General features: G+C 46.7%; 1 protein-coding gene across 6 annotated transcripts in view; it reads left to right on the top strand.

The window, feature by feature from the left end:
• The first annotated feature begins 3926 nt into the window (after positions 1 to 3926).
• Positions 3927 to 11676, top strand: part of PNPLA6 (patatin like phospholipase domain containing 6) — a 54157-nt gene continuing 46407 nt past the window's right edge. For all 6 annotated transcript variants that reach the window (XM_066618543.1, XM_066618546.1, XM_066618547.1 and 3 more), the window contains exon 1: positions 3927 to 4059. The gene's annotated coding sequence lies outside the window, so the exon portion shown is untranslated. The remainder of the gene's footprint in view (positions 4060 to 11676) is intronic.

Raw genomic sequence — 11676 nt, 5'->3', positions numbered from 1 at the left:
TCTTGTCCTAGGCCACTAGGCTTCCACCCAATCCACGACTTTCTAACCTCACAGCTTCACCTTGTAAGGCTATGCAGGAATCTTCATCAGGCCACATATTGTGGCATCAGCTGAGTTGTGGGGGTTGTTCTGGCCTGTAAGATACCATTGTGCTTCACCATCAGGAGCACCTGAGAAGCAGGGCACTCTCTGATCCCTGGTGATTGTATAATCGGATACATTTCCCCCACCCTTGAAGTTTTGGTTGTCCAGCCTCTGAGCTTTTGGTCTGTATGGGACAAGTAGACAGCATTGAGCTCTGCACATGCCCAATCTCGTCTGATCTCGGAAGCTAAGCAGGGTCAGGCCTGGTTAGTACTTGGATGGGAGACTGCCTGGGAATACCGGGTGCTGTAGGCTTATACCATAGTCTTTCGAGACTGAAGGTTGCTAACCAACCACTTCTTCGGTGTTCCACTGTTTAACTGTAAGGAAGAAGAGAAAGATACCCTCTGAGGATGCAATCATTGTGGTCCGCCCCCTCATTGGAGGTCACTAAGATGGAAGTTGTTATTAAAGTAGCATTGGAAGGCAGGCTTGGCCCATTTGACAGCTAGGGCTTCTTTTTCCAATTTGTGCTCTGCAAGTTTGAACTTCCTGCTTAGGTACAAGACTTTCACTCCCTTCATAGCATTGGGTGAGGACAGTATCCAATTCAATGCTGAAGGTACCTTTTTGTACTGTGAAGGGTCTGGAAAAATAGGAGCAGTGATTTTCAAATCAGTGTGCAATGGCACATGGTGTGCCCAGATGATCTGCAGGTGTACTGTGGGAGTTTGGGGGAGGGTCATTAGTAGGGCCATTGGGGGATGTGAGCCCCGCATCAGCAGTGTGGTGTGTCTTGTCAATTGTCAAAAAATGATGGTGTCTCTCAACAATTTTAGCACCTTATCAGTGTACCTGCCATGAGATGAAAAACGTCTGCTTTGAATGCCTGTTAGAGAGATAAAGCGGGGTATAAATTTGTAAATGAATAAATGAAAAGTTGAAAACCACTGCTCTGGAGGATAGGATCCAGCAGAAAGGCTAATTGTAGGTCATGAAACTCCAGGTTGGCTGTCCACCCTCATGTCAGGGCTGACAGGGTACCCCTGCTGGGGATCTGTGGGAGCAGCCTTGGCTGGGGCCCTCTTCTTCCCCTGCTAGAACTGGGGTGGCCCTCTCCACTGTTGCCTCATGCAGAAGCCTCAGGAATTCTGGCACATCAAGTCCTAAGAAAAAGTGATAATAGGTGTTTCTTCATCATCTGTAGGCGTTCCATTCTGTGGATCCACCCCAAGTACCACATATTGTTGTTGGGTATGTTAATGCAAGCAGTTGACACATAGTGTCCCATGGGGAGTGCTGCTGGCAGTAAGTGCATTTGAACCATCAATACTGCACTGCTAGAGTCAGAGTGCATTGGACCAATGAGCTCCCACTCATACTTTTGCCACTAAAGGGGGTGGATGAATACTGCGCCTTGCCCCAACCCCTTCGCTCCCCATGCCAGATTGCATTCCATATACAGGCAGTCTTCTTATCATGCCCCATCTGGCCATATGTGAAATGGGGGGCAGGAGGTGTGGTCTGGTGGTTCAGCTGAAGGCTGCCTGAAGAATGCTAAAGTTGAAAATTGGATGGGAGACCAGAATTAAAGCTGTCGTGAGAGGACAGAACCAGGTAACTGTGACAAGGTGACAGACTGTGATGCAGCAGGAATGTGGAGGAGCATGGAAATTCAGCTTCCAAGAAAAGAATAACCGACCTGAAGCTGCTTCTGCTGGAAACTCGGAAGGCATACCTAGATGCCAGATATGATGCCCAAGCCCTGAAAGATTCCATCTGGGATTGCAGAAGGATTCTACAAGTGTTCATAGAACAATTATTGTAAAAATTTGAAATGAGTTTAGTATATCCTGCCTACATGAACTGCCTTGAGTCTGTACAATTCATAACACATTGAGAGTTTCACACAGTGAGAGAGGCTGCTGCTATTGTTAATATTTCCTGCCTTTGGTCCCTTACTGGAGCTGGACCAGGACCAGAAGAGTCAGGGTGGCTCCAAAGTCTCATTTCAACCCTCTCTAGGGTACTATCCCCGAGCAGGTGCCATCGCAACACACACTCCCCTAGTGTGGCCCAGCCCCAAGGGTTCCTTGGTGTGGTCGGTCAGGCTCAGCCCTATAGTTGCAGTTCTCCCTTTTTTCTGCTGGACTGGCTGCCAAGTCTTCTCCCAGGGACTGTCCAGTAGGTAAACTGCCAGGAATTCTCAAAGCGGTCGGTGGGAATCTTGGCTGGTGTGTTCCAATGCACCCTTCCTCAGTGGGGGGAATTGCTTGATAGACGTGACCCAGCACAACCTTATCCACTCTCTGTGTCTCCCCCTCATTAGAAAGGTGGAGCACCCGGATCCCTGCCACAGCAGCCTGTGAGACACACTGGAAAGTCAGGGGCTCACTAATGCCTGGTGAGTACATGATTAGACAAATACAGTAGTTACATTTGTTAAAAATTTAATTGCAAACAAAGGCAATTATTTAGGTTACATAGTATTTAGGAGGAATCAAAATCTACTATTTTTACTCTACAGATGAAATCATGGAGTACAAGGCCAGGTGGTGTCCCTGACTTTGTGACTTTTGGCAAAAGCAAACAATGGTTGTCATGGCATTAGGGGAGTTGTATGGTGTGCAATGGGCAGGAGACTGAGCTGCAAATCAGAACTTCCCTGCTTTGAATCTCACCTTTGCCATGAACTCGCCCTGTGGCCTTGGGTAAGGGCAAGCCGCTCCTTCTTTGCTTCAGCTCCCAGCTGAATAATAATAATAATAATACCTTACAGGGTTGTAAGGATTACACTAAGATAACACAGGTGGAGCACTTGGCATGCTTGGAAAGCTCTGTAGAAATCTTAAGAATTATACTGGATGCTGCACTTTGGGCCACTGGAAGGGTGAGAGCAAAATCTGCAGGAGATTTTAATGCTGGTCAGCTTGGCTACCCCTACAGGCAAATGACCCTGTGGGAGCAGTACCTCCCCCCTCCCCCCACCTCTTCTGAAACACTTCCAGGAGTCCAGGGATGTGGATGCAGCTTTTCTGTTTTAGTCCTCAAACCCAGAGGCAGGGAAAGTGGCAGTGCCCAAAAAACTGGTGGGGTGGGGTAGGTTGGCTATCCCTTAGTTGGGACAGTTGACAACGCTTGAGGCAACAGCTTTATTGAGGATGAGGAGGGTGGGCTGTAGTGCCCTGTTCAACCATTTTCCCTGCCTGTCTAATGTGACAGGCTGAGAGCCCACTCCTGGGCATGTCTACTCAGAAGGAAGTCCCATTAGTCAATGGGGCTTGCTCCCAGGTAAGTGTGTACAGGATTGCAGCCTGAGAACCCACTCCTGGGCATGTCTACTCAGAAGGAAGTCCCATTAAAGCCAATGGGGCTTGCTCCCAGGTAAGTGTGTACAGGACTGCAGCCTGAGAGCCCACTCCTGGGCATGTCTACTCAGAAGGAAGTCCCATTAAAGCCAATGGAGCTTGCCCCCAGGTAAGTGTGGCCGGGATTGTGGCCCGAGTGTCCTTGGCGGCAGCTGCAGAACAGCTCAGGTGGAAGAGTGAAGGGACTCAGGACGGCACCCAGGCAGGAGGCGCTGGAAGGTGCCGCAGGATCTGCCCCCTTCCACTGGAGGCAGCCATCTTGGAAGCGGCTGGACTCTTCGACGGCGAGTGGCGTGCGCTCTGCACATGCCCAGAAGCACTCTTCTCCCCGAAGCTGGTCCCTGGGACGAGGCGAGGAAGGGGGAGCCTGGCGGCAGCCGAGCTCTCTGCGGAAGCGCCGCTGGAGGAGGCGGCCCCGGCGGCCGAAGGGGGCTGGCCGCCGTCCAGCCGGTCTCCGCGGAGCAGCCCTGCCTCTGTGCCCCTCCGGGAACCTGGTGACGCGGCTCGATGACGTCGCCTTCGGAGCCGAGCCGAGCCGAGGCAGAGAGCGGCATGGGGTTAAAAGGGCCGCGGAGGAGGACGGGGAGAGCGCCTGTGGCGGCGGCGGGTGAGTCTGACGGGGCGGCAGGACGGCCCTGGGGAGGGATCAGAGCGCCCGCCGTCAACGGCCACTCTTCAGCGGGTGAAACTGCAGGGCAAGTGAGGGGAGTGCTTCTGAGCATGTGCAGAATGCTCCTCAGTGTGCAATGTCTTCAATGCAGAGGGAATGACAAGTGGAGGGAGTGCCTCTGAGCATGTGCAGAATGTCCCTCAGTTTACAGGATTCTTCATTGCAGAGGGAGTGACATGTGAGGAGTGCCTCTGAGCATGTGCAGAAGGCTCCTCAGTGTGCAATGTCTTCACTGCAGAGGGAATGACAAGTGGAGGGAGTGCCTCTGAGCATGTGCAGAAGGCTCCTCAGTGCGCAATGTCTTCTCTGCAGAGGGAATGACAAGTGGAGGGAGTGCCTCTGAGCATGTGCAGAAGGCTCCTCAGTGTGCAATGTCTTCACTGCAGAGGGAATGACAAGTGGAGGGAGTGTCTCTGAGCATGTGCAGAAGGCTCCTCAGTGCGCAATGTCTTCATTGCAGAGGGAGTGACCTGTGAGGAGAGTGCCTCTGAGCATGTGCAGAATGCTCCTCAGTTTGCAGGATGGTCTTAATTGCAGGGAGAGAAAGGGAATGACAAGTGGGCTAGAAAATAAACCCTAGAAGTTGGAATGGAAGTGGAGGTAAGGGAGGCACAATCCCTGATATAGAGAATTGGGAGCCATTTGAGGAGGTGTAGCTTGTGCCTTTAGGTGCAACATGAGAGATGCCCCCCCTTTTGGAGTCCTGGCCCTTCTGCTCCTTTTGCCCTCTTGGGCTGATAAGTGCCTGCTTCAAATGGAGAGCTACTTCTTCTGCTTCTCTTCCAGGCTTGGGTATGCTTCTGAAGCATCCTTGGGACCATCCAGGAGTGTAGTGGAGGCTAGAAGTGCTGGGTGGGGCTCAAGGCAACCCAACCAGCTCCTAGGCTTCAGCTGCAAAGGTGGCCTCTCCCCTCCCTTCTGGACTTCAGGGGAAGGAAGGAGGAGAGAGAAGCAAGGGCTTCATGAGGAGTACAGTAGTGGAGATGGCCAGGGGTGGCTTGAGAAGAGGGTGTGCCAACCAGGAGGAGCCTGTGGGTAGTTTGACACATCCTCAGGCAGCCCTTCTAGAAGCTCACTGAATTAAACTAGGGTGGAGGAGAAGGCAAGGAAAAGGTAGACTGAGCACCCAATCCTATCCATACTTATTTGAGAGTAAGCCCTGTTGACTATAATGGGACTTACTTCTGAGTAGACACGTAGCGGCTTGAACTCTGAGTGGGGCAAGAACAGGGTGGGAGTCAAGGTAATTGGGACACTTTGGTGTGACTGAATAGCTAAGGGTCAAAGCTGTTGTTCTTGGCCCCTATTAAGTGCCTGGAGGAGGGGTCTGGCTGACCAATCCTAGCCTGCTGGCACAGTTGGCTGGGTGCCATCCAATGGGGAGGTGGCAATGAGGCCCCAGGGGCCTTTGCACCAAGGGGAATAAACAACACAGGGACAGGTATGCTGGGCAGCCTGGGTTGTCTAGCAACCTGGAACTATTCCAGCAACACTATGCTTCTGTCCAACCAACCTCAAGGTCATTTGTTTATAATCAAAGAGTATTATCTTTAACAGGAATTGGCTTTTACTGTGGCAAAAAGGATCAAGCTGGATGCTTGCAATGACATCCAAGTAGACTGTAATGAAAGGGGTGACCCAGAAGTAGGATGGGATGTGGCAGGTACTGAGATGAGAGATTTTTGTCTAGCTACTGTCTTGTTTTAGAAAATATTAGAAACATCAACTGGATTTGCATGAAAAGGATGATGTAGCGAACCAAGGGGCTGGGAAACAAACTTTATGGGGGAACGCCCAAGAGGTCCCTGCCAGTTGTTTTCAGTGCCCCTTCAGGATGATGTTGCTCACCTGAACTTGTTGCATAAACATAGAAGGGCAGGGAATGGCACCTATGCTATATGAACAGAAAATCCACCTCCTTGGCACCTAGAGACCATGCCCCTATGCATCAAGCAGAAGCTGCTCCCACATTCTTTTTTTTTCTTCAAATCTTTATATATGATACCTTTAAATATATAAGCAATCAACAAAGACTGTCCCTACAATTCTAAACCAGTGGTTTTCACACATTTAGCACCGGGACCCACTTTTTAGAATGAGAATCTGTCAGAACCCACAGAAGTGACATTAAGCAGGAAAATTTTTAACAATCCTAAACTGCAATCCTACCCACACTTACCCAAGAGTAAGTCCCATTGAATGTACACAGAAATATGAGAATACACCTAGTAGCTTGCTAAAAGTACACAAAGAATACACAAAGAATACACCTAGTAGCTTGCTAAAAGTACAGGTCTGTAACATTTCCCTAAATGCGTTCATATGCCATGGTAGTCTAATAGATTAAAAATAAAATACTGAAATGAATGGGGACCCACCTGAAATTGGCTCATGACCTACCTAGTGGGTTCCGGCCCACAGTTTGAGAAACACTGTCCTAGACATTTTCAGGTTTCTTTCTGCACCAACAAAAACTAGACGAATTATTTTTTAGAAATCTAGAGATTCTGTTTGGAGCTCTTAACTGCTTATTGGGTTGTGGTGATTTTTTATTCAGAATATTTATATGCCACTTTTGAGCAAAAAAAATAATAATTCAGAGCAGTTTACATGGCAAAAGAAATGAGGAGTTCATAGTCCTGTAAAAAGACAGAAGGGAAACACTAGCAAACTTGAGTGGGATGCTGTGATGAGATGAATAGGGACAATTGGTCTTCCCTGGTAGTAAAATATGACAGCCAACATTTAAATTGTGTTTCTTTGTCCAGGTAGCTGGGGGTGTTTGCTCTGCTAATTTCTGAGAACCCTGTTTGAGCTGCTCCTGAGACCTTGGATAAATGCTGGATCATTGTCTGGCAGGACTGATAAATGTGGGAGCATTTGAAATATTTGTATAAACAGACATACAAGTTGAGTATCCATTATCCAAAATGCTTGGGACCAGAAGTGTTTCAGATTTTTGAATATTTGCATATACATAATGAAATATCTTGGGGAAGGGACCCAAGTCTAAACATGAAATTTCATTTGTTTCACATACACTTTATACACATAGCCTAAGGGTAATTTTATCGTATATTTTACTTAATTTTGTGCATGAAACACAAATTTTCACTTTCTGTGACGATTACATGTCTACTATTGTGGTGTAATGTCAGTGCCAAAAAGTTTCAGATTTTTGGAGTATTTCAGATTTTGTGATTAGGTATACTCAATCTGTATCTGTTTATTTTACAAAATGAATTCTCTTTCACTAGTCCTACAAAGGTGCAAGGACATTGAAGCCCCATTGCTGCAACATCTTCTAACTTTGCTGATTTTGAGCCCAAACATGTCTATTTAGAAGTCTGGTTAGTGGAGCTTACTCCCGGGAAAATGTGGATAGGATGGCAGTCTGTCAGTGCTACACACATGCACACATATTGAAGCCTACCAATGTGATGGCTAGAAACTTGGACTCTTTTGTTTTAAAACAAAATAAAGTTGCAATTCTCCAAATGTTGATTTCTCAATCCACTGCTATGTTATGTACAACAGTACACTTGCACTATAAGGCAGAATTTTAAATATTAGGAGTGGCATGGGATTGGAACAACCTTCCCAGGAATCCTTTCACCTTCATGAAGCTTCCACATGTGAAAGAAATTAACGTGCAGTTAATATGAACTGAGGGAGAGTGACTTTTGCTAGGTGAGATGGGTCCCAGGATGTGATGCCAGCCTCCCTAGGGTCTCTTCATTGCTGGCTCTCAAGTACTGTTGTCCAGCAGTACCATTCAGCAGCAGATAGAGGCTACCTCTTCACCATGGAAAGGAGGGCAAAAAACGGGGACTTGGCAAACAAAGTTTGTGCATCTATTGATCCCAAATCTTGCCTTGCCCAAAAAACTTTGGGCAAAAGGAATGATCCTTTCTGAGGCTCAGGGCTCCTTTGCATGTTTCAAGATGAACTGAAAAAAAGGAACTATGGATGACAGGGCAGATTTTAAAATATGAAAGAACAAACCAGAACTTGGTCACCCTCAGTGTGAGCTTCAAGAACTGCCTGTGAAGCCCTGGGAAAGGAACTTGAATTTGCCTATTTGGGATTTTTAAAAGTTGGCAAATACACACAGATTGTAGTTCACCAGCTTTTGCCCAAGGTTGGTTCTCTCAGGTTCCTCCAATCAGCAGATGTTGTCTGATAAGCTGGAATTTACCTCTGCAGTGATTGCAGTGTCCTTACCAGAGGGTCTTGGGGATCCCTTTTGCTTTTTTGCAAAAGCGAGCATTGTGACCTGATCCTGGTTCTAGTACATGGTTGTATGAGGGGAACTTAGTTCAACTGGGCCACATACAACTTCTTAGTAGTTTAAAAAACCATACAGGACTGGAATACTAACAGTCCAATACTGTGTATGTCTACTTGGCTCCATTGAGCTCAGTGGGACTTACTCCTAGGTAAGTGTATATAGGATTGCAGCCTAAGAATGCTTACTGCATGTTGCAACACAAGGTAATGAATTATTGTACTATATAAATCACTTTGTGAATTACTTTTGTTAAAAAGCAGTATATAAATATTTTTTAATAATAATAGAGTAAAAACGCCCTATTTTCCTGGGCTAAACGTACATATTCAAGAGCTTACTTACACACTGGAAGGCTGAACAGGATCTTTTAATCCCAAGATAAATTAGCTCTGCAGTAATAGTAGGTTTGCTCGTTCTTTGTGATAGGAGTTTACAACTGATGATGAAAAGAGATCTGGCTGCAATACCCTGGAGCACTCCTGGGCTGACAACTCCCTGAACTGTGTAAACAGTTCCTGAGATTTACCTTTTCCTGTTCCCATTCTCTGTCCCTGCAGCACCCTACTGTGGGAACTTGGCAGCCCAGGGTCAGAGGAACATGGGAGAGCAGTGGCGTCGCTAGGGTTTGTGTCACCTGGTGCAGGAGGCCAGCGTGTCATCCCCCATGATAGACCTCCTATACGTTGAGCGGGGCAACAACCTGGGTGGTGGGCATGGTGATTGCTCTGCCCCTGCTGGTTTTTTGGCCATACCTTTTGAAAGAATAGAGATATTTCAAAGTGGTTTATTTCACTGCATTCTGCTGGAAATTACTCATCAAATGGTATAGAACAGGGCTGTCCAAACTTTTTGGCAGGAGGGCCACATCATCTCTCTGACGCTGTCGGGAGCCGGGAAAGCAAAGAATTAATTTACATTTCAAATTTGAATAAATTTACATAAATGAATATATTAGAGATGGAACTTATATGAATGAAGGTCTCGCAATAGCTCAAGGCCTGTAAAAGGCCTTGCACAAAGCAAGACCAGCCTTTCCTTCACTGCTGCTGCTGTATCCCAGACATGAAACAACAAGCAAAAGGGAGCCCTCATCCCACAGCTCATGCAAGAGGTCAAACAGTTGGCCATTACGCTGAGAGCAGTTGCATCAGGCCAGTGCTGGCTCTAGTAAGTCTCGGGAGGGCCAGAGGCTCATTGGAGACTGGGGTCTCCTCTCCCTAAGGGCCGGATTGGGAGTCCTCGAGGGCCACAAGTGGCCCCAGGGCTAGGGTTTGGGCACCCCTGGTATAGAACATGATGGTATTAGTCCTAAAAACCACGATTTTGGTCACTAATGGTGCCCCCCTGTGTGTCACCTTACTAACATCTTATTGGTTTCATGCTGTGTCATAATAGGATTTCATTAGGTGATCGAACATTCAGTCTCATTCGTCCATTTTGAGTTGAAATGTACTTTTTAGTTACATAAGACAGTTGCATTTTTATTTTCTGGTTTTTTGGCAATAACTTTTGATAGAATGGAGATATTTCACTCTGGTTTTTTTCATTGCATTCTACTGTAAATCCCACATCAAATGACACAACATGATGGTATTATTCCTACATACTGCAATTTTAGCAATTTCACTCCCCCCAGTGCATGTCACCCCACCACCTCCCCCAGTGCATGTTATCTAGAGCGGGCTGCACCCCCCACACTCCCCCTAGCGGCACCACTGTGGGAGAGGGCAAAGCTATGGCCGCAGTGGAACCTGTGGGTATTGTGGCTCTTTGCTAGATTAGTATGAAATCCTTGGAAAGACCAGATTCTGCTATAATTGGTAGTCAATGGGTTGACATAGAAAATGAAACAAAAAAAACTTGATTGCTTCTCAGTGTCTGCTTCAGTGGACTTTTGCCTTCAGACCAGCTTGTTTGAACAGCTCTATCCTGATCCATTTCAGATAAAAGGAAGATAAGGGGGACTGTATGCCTCTTTCCCAGAACCTTTTAGCTTCTGCTTGGCCTGATTATCTGCCAAGCCAGCCATTAACTTGCTTGCTGCACTTCATTAATCCTCACCAATTCTCCATCATTTTGGTGTTCTAGCTTCATTGTTTTCCACAATGAGTATTCAATTATTAATCAGGCATGGGACCTACTGACTCCCTTGCAAGCCCTACTGAAATAAATGGGTTTTGCAAAGCTGCTTAACCCAAACAAGGGCACTACCTGTATTCTGCAGCCCATCAGCATTCCCACAGCTATGTCTTTAAGCATCTCATGGATGTTTTGGGCCATGCTTCGTCTCTTAGGGCACAATCCTAACCCCTTATGTCAGTGCTTTCCAGCACTGACATAAGGGCAATGCAGCTCTGAGATAAGAGAACAAACATTCCCTTACTTTGAGGAGGACTTCGTGAGTGACACCCAACTGCAGAAGGCAGCACATGTCCCATTGGCACCGCTATGCTGGTGCTGGAAAGCACTGACATAAGGGGTTAGGATTGTGCCCTCAGTGTGTTTGTCCCCTGATCTGAGATAAGAATAGTGCCAGAAGAGCTGCCTGTTTTAACGTCGGCTTTGTAACAGTTAACAAAGTGCTCCTTCCAGTGCTCCAAAATTTCCTTGTGGTTCCTGTTTGAGAATTCAGAGAGTGTGGCAGCAGGTGCCATTCTCCCTCAGTTCACTTCATGATTGTATCTCTGTGCTAACCACAGAACATGTGTGTACGTGCTTTCTAGAATCTGAGAAGTTGGGGAAGCAACTTTTCTGCTCTCCAGTTAGCATAGATATGTGTGTCGCTGTCCAAAAGGAGATAACTACACCAGTTATATGCCATTGGTATATTCCTGTTTCCTTCTGGTTACTGTATAAAGCTTGTGATAACTGTGCACAGTGTGAGTCTCTGACAAAATGGCACTAGTTGCAGTAGTGTTCAGTTACATTTGTACTCTATTTCCATGTAGATATGGCCATAAGCAGTACATTTAAAAACTGATCTGATGGTACCATGCTTGTTTTACTCTCCATGCATGAAGCAAACAGGTCCTGAGAAGCACATTAAGGGAAGATTAAGGCGTTTCAATTTATAAACCGATTTGACTTGTTTCCTCGGGCTTGATGAAGGATTGTGGATGGTTCTTTCACTACAGAAGTTCACTGTCTCCCATATGGTGATGCCTTGTACTGATGTTTCGTATTTGTGACTTGGACAGACTTGGTGAATGTTGGATGATTTGTGAAATCCTTGCTTAGCACCCCAACTATGGAGCTGCGTCTTT

This window comes from Tiliqua scincoides, chromosome 2 (assembly GCF_035046505.1).
Source record: "Tiliqua scincoides isolate rTilSci1 chromosome 2, rTilSci1.hap2, whole genome shotgun sequence".
Taxonomy (NCBI): Eukaryota; Metazoa; Chordata; class Lepidosauria; order Squamata; family Scincidae; genus Tiliqua; species Tiliqua scincoides.
The sequence above is the reverse complement of the archived record's forward strand: the minus strand, read 5'-3'. Positions and strand labels throughout refer to the sequence as shown.